Here is a 24,446-nt window from a genome sequence, read left to right on the forward strand (position 1 = left end):
CTTAAAAAGAGGTCGACTAACCAGAAAAATTCTTCTTTCCTCCTTTTTTTTTTAAAGGGCTCTATATTTAAGCTTCTGAAAACTTAAGAGTCTGAACAGAAATAGAGTCGATGCTAACATACAAAACATTCAGCATTTCTCTATCCTTTTTAAAAAGCCATGCAATTTTGACAAATGACACATTTCTAAAAGCTTTCTTTTCTAGTCAATATATTAATGTCCATCCTGAATGAAAGATGCCTACATACTGCCTGCAGTCAGTTTCTAGCAACTGACACCCTGTGAAGCCCCTGGCAGAGGATGGGGGAGGGGAGGGATTTGACAAGGAAGGCTGGATTAGACTGGTCACCGTAAGAAAGGAGATAACCAATGAAAACCAAGCAACAGTATTTAAGTACTGTATTCCTCAACTCGCTGTCTGTTTCTCCCTCCTCTCATGTAAGATTTTCTTGCTGGCTCAAGGCAAAAAAAAAAAAAAAAATTAGTGGGAAGACAATGAGCACTGAATGAGTCATGCATCATTACAAAATGGATTTTTTTTTAACCTATTAAAAGTAAAGGAAAGTTAACACACACAGCACTAGGTTTTAAAAAGAACGCACCACTGCCAGGTAAATTATCAAAGGCTGATCTATAATCTACCTTTGTTCATATGGACTGAGGTTAGTTAACTAAAACCCCATTTTATTCAAGATGAGCAAAAGCTGATAAGTATTTTGATGAAAAAGAAAAGGAGTATAACTAGTTATCATTCTATTTTCATGGAGAGCAAGAAGCATGCACATAATGCTGCCAACACCCTGGGGCGCTCAGTTCTGACTTCCTACCGTGAGTAGTTTTGTTCTGGATCTATGCTTAAATAGGTCCAACCACTATTTTCATTCTTAGTCTCAACATTCTTCATTCAAAGAGCTTCAGGCCAGGTCACAGTGCAAGCCGGTTGGGAATAATTCCTCATGTTCAGAGGTCCCAGAGGTAGTGTAACTGTGCTTGTTGGACCTTAGGTGTTTGTTTGCTGACGTAGAAAGGCGGGTGCTGGGCAAGAGGCTCAAATCCAGCTCCATTTAAGAGCAATACCTATACAATACTTTTTTACTAAGGTGCTATATAAGCTTAAGTTTTCTCATATTAGTTCCTTAAACACCTCCCATCTGTTTCCTCATGCTATAGTAATTAAGTTTAACCCATTATGATTCTAAGGTTACACTGTATTTAAAGAATCTAAAACTCTATATTGAAATGAATTCAGTCCATTTGCTTAGATAATTGCAAAGATTTTATCTCAGATTTCATAATCTACAGGGGTTATGGGCCCAATGCAGATTCTAATTTAATCAGGGCATGAAGTGGTCCTTAAGCCATGCTAGATATTGATGATACTGAATGACTGATTTTCTAAACACCCCCAAATATTTTGAGTATATAGTTCCAACTTTTAAAATGGTTTATTCTTTTAAAAACATTTCTAAGAAAACAGAAGGCAAAAGTTAATATTTACATCTACAGATGTTTCATTTCCACAAATTTATATCCTAAGGTGATTAGTATGAGACAAAAAAAATTTTTTTTCCCAAGAAGAAATACAATGGAAAGAACTTTCCTTGCCTAACCTAAATTACTCTTCAGCTTAGACTTAGTTTGTCACATGATGACTAAAAATATAAAGGCCAGCCAACTCTTTAGTCACATATAACCTAAAGTGAAGTTTATCTGATTCTCAGTGGGCCCAGAAAAAAACAGATTCTAAAGGCAAATTTAACAGTAATTTTTTTCTCCACAACATTTAACATTTAACACTGAATGTTAAAGTTACTAAGATAAAGAAAACAATCACCCATGTAACCCAAGTAACTTTTTTTTCCTGAGTATTTCGGATCAAGGTCCTTTATTATAGATCACCCCAGTCCTTCAGCTGTAGTAACTAAAATTCAACCAAAGCATAAAAATATTCATGGTAGATTTATCCAGAAAATTCATGGCTGAGTAAAAGTGAACATTTTGTCACTGAGAGGCCAGTTCTACTGTAGACTCTGCAGAGTCATACTGTCTTTCCTGAGTAATTTTTCTACCTAAGCAAGAAATACTGGAATAATTACAACTTGGGCAACTATCTAGGGCACTAAGGAGACAGGAAACAATGGTTTAGGATGAAAAACTTCTTAGCTCCCCTCAGGTGGCTGGGGGTTTGGTCACTATTACACCTCCATAACTGCAGCTGCATTTCTGCATTAATTTTGAGGAGCTCTCAAGTCAGAACTGCTAACTCTCGAATTCAGAAACAGTATCAATGTTCTGACATGCCAGACAAATGTATACCACACTTCCTTATATTTTTTCTGGCCATATCTATCTACTTAGATAGATACAGCATCTATTAATTATGCCTATTGTTCATTGATTATTAGGCACTTACGCTCTAAGCACCCAGCTAAGCACTTTACATACAGAATCCCATTAATTCCACAGAAAAATGTCTATGAGGCATATACTATCCTCATTTTATAGCTGGAAGAACTGAGGCCTACAGAAGTTAACTTCCCAAAATGGTACAGCTGTTCCGTTAGGTGGTGGATAGGAGTTAGACTCTTAAACACTATGCTGTATCCACTCAAATGAGAAAATGAGAGGACACCATGCAGTCTGAGGGTAGTCTGATTCTATTCAAGGTGGTTTCTCCATCTTCTCCTTTCATATTGAAGAGTAGCAACAGATAGTAAGACACAGTAAGCAATGAGTAACAATGGATGGTAAGAAAAAGTAACAGGCACTAAGATATCTAGATCTCAAGTTTACCATGCAGAACCTGCAGTAGGAAATGCAGCCCTCAGGCTCCATTCAGACACGCCCTCCTTCATGATGCCTTTGACCATTTGCGGCAATTAGACGTGACCTCATCCACCTGTGAATATCGGAGTCCTTCACTTGTTCATTGATTATGAGATGTATCACCTTCTACCTCATATCACAGTTGCCTGTGTACCTGTTTATATAGAACTGGGTCTTATACATCTTAGTATAAAGCCTGAATCTAACACAGTAGCTTGTACAAATAAAGGTTCAATACATAAAAATAAAACCAAATGAAGGCAGTTATTTTTATTGGGGGGCAGTGTGTTATAATAAAAAATGAGATTTGAAATCACAGACACTGAAATCTGAATCCTGACCTTGGGAGATTTGTTTGCTGCCTTGGTTATTACCTCATTTACATACTACGGACAGTAACACTTATCTTACAGGTTACTACTGGGCAGTGTAGAGGGGATGATATGTAAAAGAGGAAAAGACTACAGACAGTGAGCGCTCAATAAATGGTACTATTACAGGGCGCTGTACCAAACACTAGCTGCAGGGCACGCTGCATAGTATAAGACATAGGCTCCTGTCCAAGGAGCTAGCAGACTAACCTGCTTTTGGTTTATACATACAAACATGCCTAGAAATGCCTGCCCTTCCCTTTGTATTATGGTCTCTACCAAATTCCCCCAATTCTAGTTCTGATCCTATCTCTTAAAAGGCATAGAATGACACCTAATGTTAGCTGAGGGAGCAGGGTTGGGACGGGGTGAAAAGGAAAGATTATCAGCATAGGAAGCCAGGAACAATGTGCGATACTTCATATCGTTGTTCTATTTCTTGGTCATGTATCCTGAGATGTGTTGTATAATGGACATTTTATAGACGAAGAAACACTCACAGAATGAATTGCTCAAGGTCCCAGTCAGGAAGTGGAAATTCTGTGGTCTGAATCCCTGTCTTTTGTCCCCAAAGCCTGGCAGATCTTTCTGCTACCTTGTAATGAGAGTAGGAGATAAACCCGAGTTGTCAGAGATAGAGCTCCCTCATATTCTGGTTCTATAAAAGAGAAGAAAACGGCTTCACTGGGTGGGGGTCTGAACTGGCAGGGTACATGTCCCACGAGGTCATTCTAGCTAGAAACACCAGCAGTATTTAGCTTTTTATTCTGACTGGGAATCTTTGGCCTGTCTTGGACCTGACTCTTCCCGTCCTTCATACAGATATCACTTCTGTATTGTTTGCCTGGATGAGGGTAACTGGCCTGGAAAAAGAGATGGGGAAGGAGCAGATTCCACAACGCTCTCTGTTTCTACCTTTGTCCATACCATCTGTAGTACAGAGAAGAGGACTGGGAAAATAATGGGGGGGAGGGGTGTCGTGTGAGGAATAAGGAAAAGAAGGGGGAAATAGGTGACCTTGGAAAGGAATGCATTTGCTATTTTTCGAATAAAGAAATTTCCACCACTGACCCTACTACCCTGTTGTCTGTCTAGTAATAATACTGGATTTGTACTGAGTTAGCCTCTAATTTTCACCATGTGTAGCACAACAGGATCATGGGCACCAGGGCCAGACAAAATCTAAAATCACATCCTATTGGCTGTGGTGTGTCCTTGGTCAAGCTACTAATTTCTGTGTTTCCTTATGTGTAAAATGGATTAGAAGTACTTACGTTACAGAATTATTAAGAATTAAATAAGTATTTTGCATTATTCCCAGCACAGAAAGTAATCAATAAATAGAAGTTTCCCCTCCTTCCCTTCCAAGACCCCATCTTTCCAAGATCTTTCCAAGATTAGTATAACATGTGACAGTGATACACATTAAAGGCCCAAGGCCATTGTCCACACTGTCCAAGCAGCGTGAGCTTCAGGTCAAATTGTAACCAGGTGGCTTAGGGACACATCATAGGCATCACCGTTCTGCAATTTTTAACTTACCCTGTCCTGGTAATCTAAACCGCTGGGCTCAAACTCTGAGTAATCCCTGTCCTCTCCTCCTTCCTGCCTCAAACCCTGCTTACAGGGAAGGGTCTTATCAACTCACTTACACTAAGGTGCAAATGACTGATTACACTTCCTTCTCCATGAATAACTGGTTTTTAGTATGGGAGCAAGACTTAAGCCAAAAGAATAAATCTCCAATTACTGAATGTCAGGACACACTAATAGTAAGAGTGTTCTCTAGGAAACTGGAGGGACCTCAGGCAAACAGCCACCTCCTTTGTAACTTCATGATGACATCACAGACTCATGATCTCAATGCCCCAGTTAACTAAGCTAAATCAACATTCCATCCAAAAAGCACCATAAAGGATTGTTATAGCTGGCATGGCCCTGAGGCTCCGGGAGATGAAGAATAGCTGGATTTACTTACGACTGGGTGATCTGAGTCACTGGTTCAGGTTTAGCAAATCCTGCAATTTCTATAAAATGTTAAAATTGAGATATAAACACAGCTCTTCCACTATCAAAATTTGTAGATCCAAGCAAATTCAGCTCACTCTAGATACACAGATTATTCATACATTTGTCCCCTGAATTATCATTTGTAACCTAGTTTCGCACCATTAGAGCCAAAAGTAGAATATATTCAAGGTACTTAACAACAATATGTCAGCTTACATTTATTAACTGACAACTACATGGCACTATACTAGTAAATGCTATACATGTATGATGTAGTTTAGTTGTTAAAGCAATAGGGCAGGTGTCACTTTATAGATAAAGAAACAGAAGCTCAGAGAGATTAAGGTCACCTAACTAATACGTGGTGAGAAAAGGAGTTGAACCCAGGTCTACGTGACTTCAAATTCTGTGTCTTTCCTCTAGACTCTCCTGCCCCTCATATTACCTATAGTTAACATGCAATTTTGAAAGGCTATCATTTGAATAAGTTTCTGGATCATTTATATTCTAATACCTCTCAGATCACTAGCCAATTTAGTACTGCTTATATTTAATTTATAGCATCTTTCAGGTTCATCACCTCCTCAAAATTTTCAAATGCATTTTAAGTCAAACATTAGAGATTTCTATACAGAACTCTATAAATTCCTTAAGTTAACATTGGGATAAATAACTTTTTATGTTGCATAGGAAACTCTTAAATCCGGCCAGGGCTCTAAATTTTTATGCTCCTGGCATCAGTCACATCATAATTCCTAACTCTCTTCATTACATAGCTGCCCTAGCATTAACGTAATGTCTCTCTAAACAGATAACAACAGGCACATCAATGCATTCACTTCAGTGTATAATAAATTTACTCTATATTAACACTCACACTACCAAACTCTGTACATTCTAACATGTTCCCTGACTTACATGCAATAATTATAGACAGAAAACCTTTGAAAACACAATGCAAACAAAAAAGCACAGCCCAGCATTCCTTACCCTTTCAAGAAACAAGAAACGATCAACTTCTCCAAGCGACAGTTGGAGGAAGGGTTTTGCACACCAGGCCCAGAGAGGAGGGGGCAGAGTGGCACACACCCTGGTTACCAAGCCTGGTTCTGACAGATACCAACTAAGTCACTGAACTTTTTTCTAAGTCCCAGCTGGACTAAATGAACTCCATGGTCTTCTTTATATTTTTAACAGAAATTCAAAACGAAAAAGGAAGGTTCACACTCATTTAGCACATAGGGATGTGAAGATGTGAGTGTGTCTAAGTAGGAAAGGCCAGCTTGGCTATGAGTGAGTCCCTTCAAGGTAGCTCTGGCTAATTCACTACAGGCTTTTGTGTGGTACTCAGTTTTGCAGGCTCAGAAACTTAATTTGTCAGCAAGGAGATCATGTCTATTTCTCAAGGGGAGAGAATGACATTATAATACGAAGCTCATGAAACTGATAAGTAAAAGCAGAATGATGGCTGTCTAGTTTATACTAAGATATGAGATATAATTATCAGAAAGTGGGTGACCAACATGTTCCTTTTGGGGCAGCATATCTACACTGGAAACAAAAAATAATCAGGAAGCAGATGAGAATGGAATCAGACAAGTGGAGTGTGTTAGATGAACTGAATATTTAATGCATAGAGTTAAGACATCCTTTGAGTCCTCTACAATTAGGATGGCCCTGCCACAGGACTAGAATGCTCAGTGCCCATTCAGTGAGAGGCACCTTCATTTTCAGTCAGTGCTTAGATGGGCATAAGCAGCTCCGAGCTCTTTGAGTCTCCTTTTTCCAGGTGTCTCTTTATGATGATTTTGCATATCTCTGTCCAAATATCTCAGGTGGTGATCTTAAAGTTAACTCATAGGACACAGTCTTATTTTTTCATTTACAAGTTCTTAATGGATACTAGATTGTAGCCCTGGTGTATTGATAATTTATATAATAGGTACTTTGGGAAGATAAAATAAAATAAATGGCAGATGTTTTCCTGCCCTGAATCGTGTAACAAGTTAATATATACATGTAATTATATATAAAATTACATAATAAGAGTAAAGTATTCTAGTCTAACACACTCCAGTATTTGGCCATTCGCAGTGATGGTTGTATGATGATGATCATAACAGTCTTTCTCGGTTCTTCCGAATGAAAAGCTGAAACTGGCCCCCAAAGGAACTTTTTCTCAATTTTCCCCCCTAAGTGAAGTTGAGGGCTAATTAGGGAAATATGTCATTACCTTTTGGTTTTTGTTTTACCCAAAATTTTGATACTTATTACTTGCACGACTTAAAGAAACACTTCTATTGTTCTGTAACAATAGAGGAGATGAAATTAGAGAAGCTCTAACACTATATCAACAACTAGAGACTTCAAATTCAGTGCAAAACTCTGGGATCATAGATGTTTTCACTTTTTCAGAGAGCTTTTCATTGTAATATACATATGGAAGGTACAATTAAAAAGCAGACTCAGATTGACATTAGGAGTATTTTCAGATTTTAAACTGCCATTAGAGGTTATTTCAAGTTATTGCAGTTCAGTGAACATTTCACAATCACCAATTTAACAAAAGCAAGCCAGTGAATCAGAATAAAAGCCAGGCACTGTATTTTCAGTTTTCTCATTCTACCACTGACTTCAACTCATTAGGATAAGACGAAGTCTATGTGATGTGGTTCTTTTAAAAAGGACCTGTTACCGAATTTCTTAAAACTTAAGTTATAAAAGCTATTTCCTACATGTGTAATTTGATTAGAATATTCCAAATGTAATTTATTTAAATATTCATTTTAAGGCTCAATAAAGATAAACATGGGCTCATGGTATAAAGTGTATTTGTGAAGTTCAACCATACTTTTGGAAGCCTATTTTTAATATTTGAAAATGGCAACGTGGGCTCACGGTATAAAGTGTACTTGTGAAGTTCAAACATACTTTTGAAAGCCTATTTTTAATGTTTGAAAATGGCAATAGTGGCCTGAAGGTAACAGATTTAACTTTCACAAATAATTTCCCTGAGAAGAAGTATAAGCATGAGAATTATTCATAGATGTGTTAATTGTTCACCTCACTGCCAAATATTGTCTTTTCTTTGTAATGACACTACCACATGGCATGTTTTACATTAAGATAATGATGTTGAAAAAGTAAAAATAGCTTGCATCTGGGCATTTTTCTAAAATAAACTTTATATCGTGTCCATAGTATTTCATCTTATGAAATTCCTGGTAGTTCAAAGGTTCCTAATGAAACTGAGAGAACAACCCCTAACTTGAATGTTCTTTTTCATAGAAGAGATAATTAGATTCTTTCATATATATATCATACATATATATGATACATATGAAATCTATATATAATTAGATTCTTCCATATATATGTGTGTGTATATATATATATATATATATATACACACACACACACACACACACACACACACACACACACACTGTGTTCCATTTGAACCTTGATATCTTATGAGTGATTTGAGGCATCTAGACCAGGCCCACAAATGATTAGCACATTAGAAAATAAGACACAGAAAGTCAGACTGCAATCAACTTCCTGTGAGAAGGAAGAAGGAAAGATTAAAGGATGATTTAACATCTATCTTTCAGTGACATTTTAATGTATTGAGAGGGATCTACCTTGCCATTTTCCTCCTCCACAAAGGATAGGTTAATGAGAGATAATTTAAGGAGCAAATGAAGATCTTAGGTTGATAAGGTCAAAAGTTATTTAAGGCTATCTGGCCAGCTTCAGCTAGTGCTTTACTACCTTTTCTACCAAAACGTCCCCAATCGCAACCAACAGTGAACAGGGGTGTGCAGGGATCCAGGGGTGGCTCTTCAAGCTCCCCTAAATGTGCCCATATAAAATGTTTAAAATAAAAATGTTTTCGATCAATGACTACTGAGTAAAATCGATGCTCTGGGAAGATGGGTCACAGTTATCTTTAGGTTTAGCATGTCCCTGCCTAGTAGCAGGAAATTATCATCTAGTTTCAGGAAAGCAGGTTTGGGTGACTGGGGGAGTCTTACAAAATCCCTTTCAGCAGCAGGCCTGATTCTGTCACCATGGTGCACAGCAAGAAGTAATCTGTGAGGTAAATGGCTTCATAATCCTGCTCCAGTCTTACTTTACAATAGCTTTAATTACTGTATTCTTCTGCTTGTTTTGTTTAAAAAAAAAAACAACACCCAGGCCCAACTCTTTCACTGCCTCCAAATCAGGAGCACTTATTTAGTCAGAGTTTTAGATTCTACAAAGTGCTTTGTCACATACACTATTACACTGTATCCTCACGTTCCTGTTTTTCAGAATGACAGTGCAAAGGTGTTAAGGTACTTGATCAGGGGCAGAAATCATTAAGCAAAGGAGCAATGGTGGGAACCCAGGCCTCCAGATTTCACACCTACCCCTCTGTCCATTCCACCTGCTTTCCTGGGACCTGGAGATAAGATTACTCAAAGTGTGAGGAAACTGACTCTTACTTTAGTAAGGCCCCAGGCTGCAAACACCCAGGACCATCAGCAAGCAGAAATATTCACAGCTGAAAATGACCTTCCCCAATTCAGTGCTAAGCCTGACAAATGGTTTACAACATCCAGAGAAGTGAGGTCAGCCTTGGTGATTAATTTCTGGCATTTTAAAAGCCTTTTTAATTATTTTGAGGGTAGTGGGTAAAATGATATGATGCTCTTCCTTAGATACATGCAGCTCCTTCATCAAATGCCTACCACGGCTTCAAGGAAAGTTACTGAGCAGCATGCCTGGTTTTGTTTTTGCATTGACTTTTCCTATTTTTTTTTTAAATGAAAACAAATCAACAAAACTATCCTCCAAACATGAATTGAGAGAGGGGTCTCTTGAGCAACTAATTAAGCTGTCTTTAGAAACAGGTAATTAAACTTTCCATTAAAATTCACCAGACAAACATAATTTACAAGGTGGAAAGCCATTCCAATCTCATGGGTAAACAATCAACTAAGGCTTGTATTTATAACAGAGATTCCAGAATGGCCAATGCAGTGAGTAATTACATAATTAAGATGCATTTTATCTTTAAAAGAATTTGAGGTTCTGGACATGTGGTCTGAAAAATTGTAAATACTTCATATAGCCCACAAATTCATTAAAAGAAAGTACAGAAATGGTCAACGCATACGTGTACATTACAGACTCTCAAATAATTTTCATTCAATAAATATTTTATTGAGTATCTACTATGTTCCAGGCATTAGTGAACTGGTGAACACCAGAGAATAGGGCACTATGCTATTTTCAACAGGACCAGTTATTAAACAAATAGATATATATTATTGAATTAATAATAATTAAGTGGTGGATGGGTGATGTATTTTTAATCCTAAAAATCACATTTTCTTACAAAGGTGGAATTAATTCATGAAATTTATGTCTATGCCCTCTTTCCAAGCTATTTCCTGCTCTCATGGTCCTTCTGAGACTGTAACCGGTGACTTCTACACTCTCCATCCCAGCTCTCTCTTGCTCTCCTTTCCCTATGGATGTGCCTTCCTAAGCCTTCTAATGCCCAAACCACAGGGAATTTTGCTGAACACCTCATATAGTCTTTTTATCAGAAATAATGCACACAGAGAGCTGCTGTTCTATTTACAATAGCCAAAACATGGAAGCAACCTAAATGTCCATCGACAGATGAATGGATCAAGAAGATGTGGTATATATATACAATGGAATATTATTCAGCCATAAAAAAGAATGAAATAATGCCATTTGCTGCAACATGGATGGAACTGGAGATCATCATATTAAGTGAAGTCAGAAAGAGAAAGACAAATACCATATGATATCACTTATATGTGAAATCTAAAATATGACACAAATGAACTTATCTATGAAACAGAAACAGACTCACAGACATAGAAAACAAACTTATGGTTCCCAAAGGGGAGAGTGGTGGGGGAGGGATAAATTAGGAGGTTGGGATGAACAAACGCACACTACTATATATAAAATAGATAATCAATAAGGACCTACTATATAGCACAAGGATCTCAAGGAACTATACTCAATATTTTATAATAACGTATAAGAGAAAAGAATCTGAAAAAGAATATATATATGTATATGTATAACTGAATCACTACGCTATACACCTGAAACTAACACAACATTGTAAATCAACTATGCTTCAATAAAAAAATAAATTAAAAAAAGAGAGAGCTGTTGTTTATAAACTCTCTTCCTCAATCTGCCTAATCACCCTTTCCATAAAGACTTAAAACAATTAAAAAAAATTTAAACTAAACTTCAGTGTTATCTATAGTTAAGTGGTTAAGAGCTTGTCTCCTCTGTAAAAGAATCTCAGCTTCACTTACTAGTTACAGGATCTGAGGAGAAGTCTCAGTTTCTTCATCTGTAAAACTGGAATGATGATAGAAACTACCTCATAGGGATGAGATAATGAATGGAATATATGTAAACCCGTATCTTTAGTACCCAGCATACAGAGAGCTCTCGAAGCTCTCAAAGACCAGGTGGTGGTAGTGATGTTGACACTGCTCACATCATTAGCATCAGTCTTATCACCTAACACAATGCTTGGAACAAAGTAGGTGCTAAATGTTGAAGCAATGAGCTCACAAAGTCATGGCACATTTGCAAGTCTTGCTGAATTCTTCAGACTCATAGACAAATGCCTGTCTGAATGGCTCCAGCTTCCTGCTCTTATGATATGGTCAGAATAGATTTAATATCAATACAAAGAAAATGGCCACTTTTTAAAATGTCTTAATGGTTTTAAAAAAAGTAACGGCTGGCCAGAGGTGCACGGAAGCAGAGCATCTTAAATATTGTTTCCTCATTTGATGGCCAAAATGTATGCAAATATGAACTGAAAACATGTTAAAGAGAAAATGTGTGACAACGTAGGCATCTTAGCAACACAGCTGACTCAAGGATGAGACTGAACTGAAAGCATTTGTTGGGTGAAGAGAACAGGTGCCACCTGAAATACAAAGGATTTTTGGGATTCATGAATTGCAGTTTCCAATTCTAAAGATTGTTGAATCGTGGTTTGAATTAATATGCAGGACCAAAACAACTATTATGGGAGGAATAGTGCAAAGTGCCATGAAAATTTAGGGATGAATAAAAACTCTCTGTATTGATGAGTTCCAAGAAAATGTTAGAAGGAAAAGGGAATTTGGTTATATCTACCATTTGTAAGCCTAAAGTTTGATTATTTTTCTTCCCATAAACTCAAACCATAACTTGCTGGAAAATTCCAAGATGAAACTATTTTCAAATGCATGAATTAATAAGGAAGACATTAAAATAAGTATGATGTTAAAAAAATAACTTGCCTAAAATATCTCCTCCTGCAGGATCAGCTGTAGATTTTTTTAAAGTGGATGCTCTGGTTGCATTTTTCAGTGTCAGAAATATTAAATCACGTCATCAGTTGAACAGTGTTTCTCTGTTGTTTTCAGTTTCAAAAGAACCTGGTCTTTCAGATACTAAGTATAGAATTTAATGCATTATTTTATACCAGTGGTACTGCTTTTAATGAACAACGGCATATTAAATTAGTTACTGTGGGTCACCTATTTAGACAGTTTTTTCCTAACTCTGTTTCCTCTGTTGTTTCTAATCTGGATTACATTTAGAGATGTGCACCTCCACATTTGAAAAACTCTCCAAAAGAGGAAGAGTTAGCGTCATACCAAATGATGTAAAAGACATCTGGGATCCTTGTGGGGATGGTTTTCTTTAGGAGAAGTATTGTTTGAGGTGAAAGCTGAGCTGGTGGCTTTTTCCATGGAATACCATTTTTTTTTTCTTGTAAGAACAACTAACATAAATTCTGGTTATTGAGACTGGGCATTTTCTCAAAAATGAACAAACTGAGCCTGCCACCTCAAGGAAAATAACTGACAGTGAGTGATAAAATCCAAACTTTCAAGTGAAAATAAGAATTTTGGAAATTCTGTATCTGCCACCCTGAACGCGACAGCTTCCCACTACTTAGATGAGTTTTCTGATGAAATTAATGATGATACTAACAAATGTGATATTTTTCATCATTTACAGAAATGTTTCAATGTTTGAAAGACCTAAATAACTCACTGAACCAATATTTTCCAAATGACCAATGCATGATGTTACAGAATAATGCATAGTTGAAAGATCCATTCAGAGTTCAAGACAGACCAATGGATTTTAGTGTAACAGAATAAGAAATGCTTATTTATGACATTTCAGAGTCTACACTGCAAGTAGTATTTAAGAAACTACCACTTACCCAGTTTTGGTGTGATAGCAAAGAGAAATATCCAAATTATCTGAAAAGTCTCTTAAGATACTCTTTACCAAATGTGTATTTGTATGAGGTCAGATTTTCTTCATATACTTCAACCAAAATAAGATACTACCAGAGATTGAATGCACAAGCATTTACAAGAATCCAGTTTTCTTAATATTAAGACATACATTAAAGAGATTTACAGAAATGTATAAATGCCACTCTTCTACATGTTTCATAAAATATGGTTATCTTAATAATAATGCTATTATGTTAACATGTAAGGGGTCTATTATTGTTTTTAAAATGAATTAATAGGTATTTTAAAAAATCTGTTTTAATTTCCAAGATAGTAAATATCACAGATATAACCCACATAAATAAAAGTTCTTTTGAGATCTTCAACAATTTTTAAAGTGTAAAGGGATCCTAAGTCCAAAAAGTTTGAGAATCATGGATCTAATCCATTAGTTGTAACCTTTACAACAGGATCTCACACATACACACAGAAAGACAATTCCAGTAATAGATGTCTGGGCCCTGTGTTGATTCTACTGAATCAAAATTTCTGCAGGTATCTCTATTGTATATAAAGCTTCATTGGGGAGCGCACTGATCTGACTTGGCCCTTAAATAAAAAAACTATTCATGACTGCATATTTAATTAATTAATTAATTTATTTATTTATCATTTTTTAAAACATCTTTATTGGAGTATAATTGCTTTACAATGGTGTTAGTTTCTGCTTTATAACAAAGTGAATCAGTTATACATATACATATGTCCCCATATCTCTTCCCTCTTGCATCTCCCTCCCTTCCACCCTCCCTATTCCCACCCCTCTAGGTGGTCACAAAGCACCTAGCTGATCTCCCTGTGCTATGTGGCTGCTTCCCACTAGCTATCTATTTTACGTTTGGTAGTGTATATACGTCCATGCCACTAAGACTGCATATTTTAGAACTTTCCCAAAAGTTTATCTTACATTAAAGTTATTTTTAAAATTTTTCTTCATTATTTTATTTCTCAAAAGTACTAACATTAGTAATAATATCTTTGATTTTTTTCTTTTATAGTTCTGAAGCAAATCTTTATTCATTGTTATTGGTTTCCCTGTTTCTAAGAGATACCATGAAAAATGGTAAACTCGAATTGTGTTAAAAAGCTGAGAGGGTTTTTTGTTTGTTTATTTTTCTTTTTGCCTCTAAATCATAATAAACTCTCTTCAGTAAGTTTTACATATAGTCTCTGGAGTACTGATTTGAAAGACACTTCAACTGCCTTCAAAATCTTGTTTATTTAGGAGATGACTGTCAACTCAGAGGTCTTTTGTCAGTTTCAAAGAGCTAAGTAAGCTTCAACTTTGACAATAAAATGCTAATAAGCACTCTGAAGACTGAAATGATGAAAACCTGAAGATGTCAACCTAAATTTAAGTCAACTATTGAAAATGTAAAAGTGTGTTGACATCTTAAATATAATAAATTTATATTATTATAAATACGCTTTATATTATATACATATAAGCATATACATGCTTTATTATAAATCTTAGTTACCATTATATATCATTAATACTCAGATAAATTATGTTAATCATTTAATATGGTTCCGTTGTAAAAACTTTAAAGAAATTAATCCAGATCTCATTCTATTAAGTATACTGTGATTTAAAATACACATGCTCAAGTCCATTCTCTATGTCTGTGTCTTTATTCCTGTCCTGCCCCTAGCATGGGGACATGGGGACATGAGGACATAGTGGGGGGAAGGGTAAGGTGGGACGAAGTGAGAGAGTGGCATGGACATATATACACTACCAAATGTAAAATAGATAGCTAGTGGGAAGCAGCTGCATAGCACAGGGAGATCAGCTCCGTGCTTTGTGACCACCTAGAGGGGTGGGATAGGGAGAGTGGGAGGGAGATGCAAGAGGGAGCGGATATGGGGATGTATGTATACGTATAGCTGATTCACTTTGTGATACAGCAGAAACTAACACACCATTGTAAAGCAATTATACTCCAATAAAGATGTTAAAAAAATAAAATAAAATAATTATTCACCCACATAAAAAAATAAATAAAATAAAATACACATGCTGTGGGGCCTGTCTGGTGGCGCAGTGGTTAAGAATCTGCCTGCCAGTGCAGGGGACACGGGTTCAAGCCCTGGTCTGGGAAGATCCCACGTGCCGCGGAGCAACTAAGCCCGTGCGCCACAACTGCTGAGCCTGCACTTTAGAACCCACGAGCCACAACTCCTGAGCCTGCATGCCACAACTACCAAAGTCCACATGCCTAGAGCCTGTGCTCCGCAACAAGAGAGGCCATCACAATAAGAAGCCCGTGCACCGTGACGAAGAGTAGCCCCTACTTGCCACAACTAAAGAAAGCCCGCACGCAGCAAGGAAGACCCAATGCAGCCAAAAATAAATAAACAAATAAATTTTTATAAAGAAGCCTACAGATTAAAAAAAAATAAAAGAAATAAATAAAATATACATGAATTATTGGCAGCTTTGCACATTTATGTATAATTTACACCATCGCAAAAGTATAAATCCTTTCTTATTTGTGTTGTTGTTGTCCCTATGAAAGGAACAAGACTATTTGGATTTGTACACTTCTGTGGTACTTAAAGGGAGGGTAGCATTTGATACAAGCAACCATTAGAGAACTAAGCTACATTTTAGGGAAAGATAGTTTGTTTTAGTTTTTTATATTTAAAATTTGAACATAGGCTTTTTTATTCTGTAATCTGGAATCTTCTTCTTTTAATATTTGATAAGGGTTTATTTTAAACACTGAACATAAGAGTTGCAGTTCTAGAGTGGCATGCCTCAATGGGTGAAGGGCCCATCTGAACTACGCTTCAACTTCCTTTGGACAGATTCCAGGATGTTTTAACTTCTCTCTTTTGAGTAACCCAGTTACTCAAGATACAGTGATCCACTTAGTCTAAATACTAACACAGTCCAGTGTTCAGTCTCCACAATGACACCAAAGGGCATCTTGTGGAAGGGTCTGGTTGTCCTCCAAGATTTCATATTTAAAAATAAAGGATGCACTATTAAAACACACCCATAGAATCCCTTGATAACTCACCATAAACCTATCATCCCCAAAGATACCCATGTTAATATAATACCTATTCTCAAAAGGATTGTTACAAAAATTAAAGGAGATAATCTAGTAAAGTACTTAGCCTACTTTCTCACATAAAGAGGCTCAATAAATGTTAGTTACTACTGTTATTATTCTTAGTTTTACAACTTTTAGAGGATCTATACTGAGGAGCAAGAAGAGACCTTCAATTTCCTGAGGCCAAAAAAAATTATATGACCAGCTCAAAAACTTAAAATCCTAGTCAGCAGCAGAGTCAAGCCTATACTTAAATGTGCATGTTTAAACTTAAAAGCTTTTGCACAGCAAAGGAAACCATAAACAAAATGAAAAGAAAACCCACAGAATGGGATAAAATATTTGCAAACGATGCGACCAACAAGGGATTAAACCCGAAATACACAAACAGCTCATGCAGAAAAAAAACAAACAACCCAGGCCTTCCACCGACATCTTGAGCTGCAGTGTCAGGGCAGCGCTTCTGCACAGGGCTTGGCCCACCGAGCTGAGGTGACAGTGCAGCCATTTCTCACTAGGCACTCTAATCTGAACTGCTGGGTGCGAGGCCTCTGCATGAGGTACCCTGTGAACAAGTGAAACTCGACAAAGCACAAAGGAAAAGAAAAAAAAAAAACAAGTTGTAAACCCTCTGAAAAAATGCCTCTGTACCTCTAGTTCTTGTGGGGGTTGGCGTCTTCAGTGGAGTTTCCTATTGCAGGGGGACCTTCAAGATGGCGGAGGGATAAGACATAGAGATCACCTTCCTCCCCATAAATACATCAAAAATACATCTACATGTGGAACAACTCCTGCAGAACACCTACTGAATGCTGGCAGAAGACCTCAGACTTCCCAAAAGGCAAGAAAATCCCCGCGGACCTGGCCGTGTGGCTGACAGGGTCTTGGTGCTCCGGCCTAGTGTCAGGCCTGAGCCTCCAAGGTGGAAGAGCCTAGTTGAGAACACTGAACTACCAGAGACCTCCTAGCCCCATGTAATATCAATTGGCGAGAGCTCTCCCAGAGATCTCCGTCTCAACACTAAGACCCAGCTCCACCCAAAGGCCAACAAGCTCCAGTGCTGGAAGCGCCATGCCAAATAACTAGCAAGACAGGAATACAACCCCACCTATTAGCAGAGAGGCTGCCTAAAGTCAGACTAAGTTCACAGACACCCCAAAACACACCCCCAGACACAGCCCTGCCCACCAGAAAAACAAGATCAAGCCCCACCCACCAGAACACAGGCACCAGTCCCCTCCACCAGGAAGCCTACACCAGCCACTGAACCAGCCTCATCCACTGGGGACAGACACCAAAAACAATGCGAATTAATGAACCTGCAGCCTGCGAAAAAGAGACCCCAAACACAGTAAGTTAAACAAAATGAGAAGACAGAGAAATATGTGGCAGATGAAGGAGCAAGGTAAAAACCCACCAGACCAAACAAATGAAGAGGAAATAGGCAGTCTACCTGGAAAAGAATTCAGAGTAATGATAGTAAAGATGATCCAAAATCTTGGAAATAGAATGGAGAAAATACAAGAAACAATTAACAAGGACCTAGAAGAACTAAAGAGCGAACAAACAATGATGAACAACACAATAAATGAATTAAAAATTCTCTAGAAGGAATCAATAGCAGAATAACTGAGGCAGAAGAACAGAAAAGTGACCTGGAAGATAAAATAGTGGAAATAACTACCACAGAGCAGAATAAAGAAAAAAGAATGAAAAGAATTGAGAACAGTCTCAGAGACCTCTGGGACAACATTAAACGCACCAAACTTCAAATTATAGGGGTCCCAGAAGAAGAGAAAAAGAAAGGGTCTGAGAAAATATTTGAAGAGATTATAGTTGAAAACTTCCCTAATATGGAAAAGTAAATAGTCAATCAAGTCCAGGAAGCACAGAGAGTCCCATACAGGATAAATCCAAGGAGAAACATGCAAAGACACATATTAAGCAAACTATCAAAAATTAAATATAAAGAAAACATATTAAAAGCAGCAAAGAAAAAGCAACAAATAACATACAAGGGAATCCCCAAAAGGTTAACAGCTGATGTTTCAGTAGAAACTCTGCAAGCCAGAAGGGACTGGCAGGACATATTTAAAGTGATGAAAGGGAAAAACCTACAACCAAGATTACTCTACCCAGCAAGGATCTCATTCAGATTCGACAGAGAAATTAAAACCTTTACAGACAAGCAAAAGCTAAGAGAATTCAGCACCACCAAACCAGCTTTACAACAAATGCTAAAGGAACTTCTCTAGGCAGGAAACACAAAAGAAGGAAAAGACCTACAAAAATAAACCCAAAACAATTAAGAAAATGGTAATAGGAACATACATATCAATAATTGCCTTAAATGTAAATGGATTAAACGCTCCAACCAAAGGATACAGACTCGCTGAATGGATACAAAAACAAGACCCGTAGTATGCTGTCTACAAAAGACCCACTTCAGATCTAGGGACACATACAGACTGAAAGGGAGGGGATGGAAAAAGATATTCCATGCAAGTGGAAGTCAAAAGAAAGTTGGAGTAGCAATTCTCATATTAGACAAATTAGACTTTAAAATAAAGACTATTACAAGAGACAAAAAAGGACACTACATAATGATCAAGGGATCAATCCAAGAAGAAGATATAACAATTGTAAATATTTATGCACCCAAAACAGGAGCACCTCAATACATAAGGCAAATGCTAACAGCCTTAAAAGGGGAAATTGACAGTAACACAATAATAGTAGGGGACTTTAACACTCCACTTACACCAATGGACAGATCATCCAAAATGAAAATAAAAAAGGAAACACAAGCATTAAATGATACTTTAAACAAGATGGACTTAATTGATATTTATAGCACATTCCATCCCAAAACGACAGAATACACTTTCTTCTCAAGTGCTCATGGAACATTCTCTGGGATAGATCATATCTTGGGTCACAAATCAAGCCTTGGTAAATTTAAGAAAACTGAAATCATATCAAGTATCTTTTCCGACCACAATGCTATGAGACTAGATATCAATTACAGGAAAAAAACTGTAAAAAATACAAACACATGGAGGCTAAACAATACACTACTAAATAACCAAGGGATCACTGAAGAAATCAAAGAGGAAATCCAAAACTACCTAGAAACAAATGACAATGAAAACACAACGACCCAAAACCTATGGGATGCAGCAAAAGCAGTTCTAAGAGGGAAGCTTATAGCAATACAATCCTACCTCAAGAAACAAGAAACATCTCAAATAAACAACCTAACCTTGCACCTAAAGCAATTAGAGAAAGAAGAACAGAAGAAACACAAAGTTAGCAGAAGGAAGGAAATCATAAAGATCAGATCAGAAATAAATGAAAAAGAAATGAAGGAAACAATAGCAAAGATCAATAAAACTAAAAGCTGGTTCTTTGAGAAGATAAACAAAATTGATAAACCATTAGCCAGACTCATCAAGAGAAAAAGGGAGAAGACTCAAATCAATAGAATAAGAAATGAAAAAGGAGAAGAACAAGTGACACTGCAGAAATACAAAGGATCATGAGAGATTACTACAAGCAACTATATGCTAATAAAATGGACAACCTGGAAGAAATGGACAAATTCTTAGAAAAGCACAACCTTCCGAGACTGAACCAGGAAGAAATAGAAAATATAAACAGACCAATCACAAGCACTGAAATTGAAACTGATTAAAAATCAGTTTAATCAGTGATTAAAAATCTTCCAACAAACAAAAGCTCAGGACTAGATGGCTTCACAGGTGAATTCTATCAAACATTTAGAGAAGAGCTAACACCTATCCTTTTCAAACTCTTCCAAAATATAGCAGAGGGAGGAACACCCCCAAACTCATTCTACGAGGCCACCATCACCCTGATACCAAAACCAGACAAAGATGTCACAAAAAAAGAAAACTACAAACCAATATCACTGATGAACATAGATGCAAAAATCATCAACGAATACTAGCAAACAGAATCCAACAGCACATTAAAAGGATCATACACCATGATCAAGCGGGGTTTATCCCAGGAATGCAAGGATTCTTCAATATATGCAAATAAATTAATGTGATACACCATATTAACAAACTGAAGAATAAAATGTATGATAATCTCAATAGATGCAGAAAAAACTTTCGACAAAATTCAACAAAACTCTCCAGAAAGTAGGCATAGAGGGAACCTACCTCACCTCAACATAATACAGGCCATATATGACAAACCCACAGCCAATATCATTATCAATGGTAAAAAACTGAAACCATTTCCTCTAAGATCAGGAATAAGACAAGGTTGCCCACTCTCACCACTATTATTCAACGTAGTTTTGGAAGTTTTAGCCATGGCAATCAGAGAAGAAAAAGAAACAAAAGGAATCCAAATCAGAAAAGAAGAAGTAACACTGTCACTGTTTGCAGATGACATGATACTATACATAGAGAATCCTAAAGATGCTACCAGAAAACAACTATAGCTAATCAATGAATTTCGTAAAGTAGCAGGATACAAAACTAATGCACAGAAATCTCTTGCATTCCTATACACTAATGACAAAAAATCTGAAAGAGAAATTAAGGAAACACTCCCATTTACCACTGCAACAAAAAGAATAAAATACCTAGGAATAAACCTTCCTAAGGAGACAAACTATAAGACACTGATGAAAGAAATTAAAGATGATACAAACAGATGGAGAGATATACCATGTTCTTGGATTGGAAGAATCAACATTGTGAAAATGACTATAGTACCCAAAGCAATCTACAGATTCAGTGCAATCCCTATCAAACTACCAGTGGCATTTTTCACAGAACTAGGACAAAAAATTGCACAATTTGTATGGAAATATAAAAGACCCCGAATAGCCAAAGCAATCTTGAGAAAGAAAAACGGAGCTGGAGGGATCAGGCTCTGTGACTTCAGACTATACTACAAAGCTACAGTAATCAAGACAGTATGGTACTGGCACAAAAACAGAAATATAGATCAAGGGAACATGGTAACAAGCCCAGAGATAAACCCATGCACATATGGTCACCTTATCTTTGATAAAGGAGGCAAGAGTATACAATGGAGAAAAGACAGCCTCTTCAATAAGTGGTGCTGGGAAAACTGGACAGCTACACGTAAAAGAATGAAATTGGAACACTTCCTAACACCATACACAAAAATAAACTCAAAATGGATTCAAGACCTAAATGTAAGGCCAGACAATACAAAACTTTTAGAGGAAAACATAGGTAGAACACTCTATGACATAAATCACAGCAAGATCCTTTTTGACCCACCTCCTAGAGAAATGGAAATAAAAACAAAAATAAACAAATGGGACCTAATGAAACTTAAAAGCTTTTGCACAGCAAAGGAAACCACAAACTAGACAAAAAGATAACTCTCAGAATGGGACAAAATATTTGCAAACGAAGCAACTGACAAAGGATTAATCTCCAAAATATACAAGCAGTTCATGCAGCTCAATATCAAAAAAACAAACAACCCAATCCAAAAATGGGCAGAAGACCTAAATAGACATTTCTCCAAAGAAGATATACAGATTGCCAACAAATACATGAAAGGATGCTCAGCATCACTAATCATTAGAGAAATGCAAATCAGAACTACAAAGAGGTATCACCTCACACCGGTCAGAATGGCCATCATAAAAAAAAAATACAAATAAATGCTGGAGAGGGTGTCGAGAAAAGGGAACCCTGTTGCACTATTGGTGGGAATGTAAATTGATACAGCCACTATGGCGAACAGTATGGAGGTTTCTTAAAAAACTAAAAATAGAACTACCATATGACCCAGCAATCCCACTACTGGGCATATACCCTGAGAAAACCATAATTCAAAAAGAGACATGCACCACAATGCTCACTGCAGCTCTATTTACAACAGCCAGGACATGGAAGCAACCTAAGTGTCCATTGACAGATGATTGGATAAAGAAGATGTGGCACATATATACAATGGATTATTACTCAGCCATAAAAAGAAACGAAATTGAACTATTTGTAGTGAGGTGGATGGACTTAGAGTCTGTCATACAGAGTGACGTAAGTCAGAAAAACAAATACCGCATGCTAACACATATATATGGAATCAAAAAAAAAAAAAACCAAAAACGGTTCTGATGAACCTAGGGGCAGGAATAAAGACGCAGACATAGAGAATGGACTTGAGGACGAGGAGGGGGAAGGGTAAGCTGGACGAAGTGAGAGAGTAGCACTGACATATATACACTACCAAATGTAAAACAGATAGCTAGTGGGAAGCAGCCGCATAGCACGGGGAGATCAGCTCAGTGCTTTGTGACCACCTAGAGGGGTGGGATAGGGAGGGTGGGAGGGAGACGCAAGAGGGAGGGCATATGGGGATATATGTATACATATAGCTTATTCACTTTGTTATACAGCAGAAACTAACACAACATTGTAAAGCAATTATACTCCAATAAAGATGTTAAAAAAAAAGCAAATAACCCAATAGAAAAATGGGCAGATCTAAATAGACATTTCTCCAAAGAAGACATACAGATGGCCAAAAAGCACGTGAAAAGATGCTCAACGTTGATAATTATTAGAGAAATGCAAATCAAAACTACAATGAGGTATCACCTCACACCAGTCAGAATGTCCATAATCAAAAAGTCTACAAACAATAAATCCTGGAGAGGGTGTGGAGAAAAGGGAACCCTCCTACACTGTTGGTGGGAATGTAAATTGGTACAGCCACTATGGAGAACAGTATGGAGGTTCCTTTAAAAACTAAAAATAGAGTTACCATATGACCCAGCAATCCCACTTCTGGGCATATATCTGCAGAAAACCATACTTTGAAAAGATACACATACCCCAATGTTCATTACAGCACTATTTACAATAGCCAAGACATGGAAGCAACGTAAATGTCCATCAACAGATGAATGGATAAAGAAGATGTGGTATATATACATATATACATACACACACACACACACACACACACACACACACACAATGGAATATTACTCAGCCATAAAAAAGAATGAAATAATGCCATTTGCAGCAACATGGATGGACCTAGAGGATATCATACCTAGTGAAGTAAGTCAGACAGAGAAAGACAAATATTATGATGTCATTTGTATGTGGAATCTAAAAAATGATACAAATGAACTGATTTACAAATCAGAAATAGACTCACAGACTTAGAAAACAAACATGGTTACCAAAGGGGCAAGATGGGGGTGGGAATAAATTAGGAGGTTGGGATTAACATATGCACACTACTATATATAAAATAGATAATCAGGAAGGACCTAGTGTATAGCATAGCGAACTCTACTCAATACTCTGTAATAAACTATATGGGAAAAGAATCTGAAAAAGAATAGATATATGTGTATGTATAACTAAATCACTTTGCTGTACACCTGAAACTAACACAACATTGTAAATCAACCATACTCCAATATAAAATAAAATTTTTTAAAAATCTGCATGTTTTCAGTCTGTTCTACTTCTTAAATAATAAGTTCTCAGAAGTACAGAATCTTAAGTCTGAGAAACCTCTTGAGGGTTAATGAAAATTTATGGGTGACAGCTAGAATGGACCTGAATGACATATGTGAAGCTGAGTCCTTCATTTTACATGAGGCTCAGAGAGGTTGATGACATGCTGAAAGTGACATCATTACTTAAAGTCATAAGATGAGGATCCTAATCTTTCCCAAGGAGATGCCCAATTAAAAAAAATTGTTTTGGGGGTGTGTGTGGGAATGACTGAATAAATAGGAGACAACATGTGATAATCAAAGCTCCTTT

The 24,446-nt window shown here is 37.0% G+C and overlaps 1 protein-coding gene across 4 annotated transcripts in view; it reads right to left on the minus strand.

Moving 5' to 3' along the window:
• CHN1 (chimerin 1) overlaps nt 1-24,446 on the minus strand; it is a 202,800-nt gene that overhangs the window by 52,735 nt on the left and 125,619 nt on the right. The window lies entirely within an intron of this gene.

The sequence above is a fragment of the Balaenoptera ricei genome, chromosome 7 (genome assembly GCF_028023285.1).
Source record: "Balaenoptera ricei isolate mBalRic1 chromosome 7, mBalRic1.hap2, whole genome shotgun sequence".
Lineage (NCBI taxonomy): Eukaryota > Metazoa > Chordata > Mammalia > Artiodactyla > Balaenopteridae > Balaenoptera > Balaenoptera ricei.